General features: G+C 33.3%; 1 long non-coding RNA gene across 1 annotated transcript; it reads left to right on the forward strand.

Annotated features, from left to right (window-relative positions):
• The first annotated feature begins 476 nt into the window (after positions 1-476).
• Positions 477-976, forward strand: LOC121968053. The gene is made up of 3 exons (XR_006107908.1): positions 477-537; positions 626-742; positions 865-976. It is a non-coding gene; the product is annotated as an uncharacterized LOC121968053 (long non-coding RNA).
• Positions 977-1,289: the final 313 nt, after the last annotated feature.

Below are 1,289 nucleotides of genomic sequence, written 5' to 3' on the forward strand. Positions count from 1 at the left end.
AAAATTGTTTTAGTAATATGTACGCAATTCTAATTCATGACTCTTTTGTTGTTGATGTGCATGTTATCATGAGCTTGCTAACGGTTAAATTATACTAACTCGACGTGTTTATTTCTTTTGGAACACTAAACTTTAAATGACTTGGTCTTTGTATATTTTCTCATAATAGATACACATAGCTGGACTCACAAGAACATTTGGGCATTATGTGTGAGATCATACTGTTTTTGATATTGATGCATGAAGGTGCATAACTTGTTGAGCAACACAAGGCAAATATGTCAGTATAAATTTCTTAAAACATAATATTTCATATCAAATTGTTTCCATATTTGTGATGCGGTTAAATGCATTTCTATTACTTACATTTGCATTGCTCGTATGAATTAGCTTATCCACCCAAATCAAAGAATAAAGGAAAACAAATGTCAAACACGATTGTTCTCATGGTGATAATTATTTTTTCTTGTTGAACTCACACAGGATATTACTCTTGGTGTTTCCCTTGGTTCAGCAACCCAGATCTCCATGTTTGTTGTAAGGATTTAATTTGATGTAGCTTTGAAATGAAATGTTGTGTATATGTTAAAGAATAGCTTACAATGTACTAATTTGCCCTTTTAAGGTTCCATTATGTGTTATGGTGGCTTGGATAACGGGAATCAAGATGGATCTTGATCTTAATCTGTTAGAAACTGGCTCATTGATCATGGCAATACTAGTAATAGCATTCACGTTACAGGTAACTCATTGGGGTATGCTTGTTAGTTACACTAACTTTTGTTGTTGTTTTTCAGTTATTTTGAAATGCTAGGATTCAACCAAAATTCTTCCTGCAAGACTCAACTAATGGTACTTTTACAGGATGGAACTTCACATTACTTAAAGGGGCTTGTTCCCTTGCTGTGCTACTTGGCAATTGGTGCATGCTTCTTTGTTTTCAAATCCCCACTTGAGTAAGTCTCAAAAAAATTAAGTCTCCTCCTTAAGTGCATCTTTTTCATCATTATGGTTCAAATTTATGAACTCTGATATAAATTTAACTGACGAATACATGAAGGCATCAGCCAACAAGTTCCATAACCAGAACAACTGTAGTGATTGTGGCCTAGCTAATAGCTAGTAAAAAATGGTAAAATATTCTTCATAATTACCCATTAATTTCCTACTTGTTGGCTTTACTCTTGAATTCAGCACGTACTTGCTTGCAGAGTATTCCCCTGAACAAATTGAGTCTTACAATAACTTTTTTACATATACTTTTAATTTGAGTTTTGCTTAGTTGCTTT

This window comes from Zingiber officinale, chromosome 3B (assembly GCF_018446385.1).
Source record: "Zingiber officinale cultivar Zhangliang chromosome 3B, Zo_v1.1, whole genome shotgun sequence".
Lineage (NCBI taxonomy): Eukaryota > Viridiplantae > Streptophyta > Magnoliopsida > Zingiberales > Zingiberaceae > Zingiber > Zingiber officinale.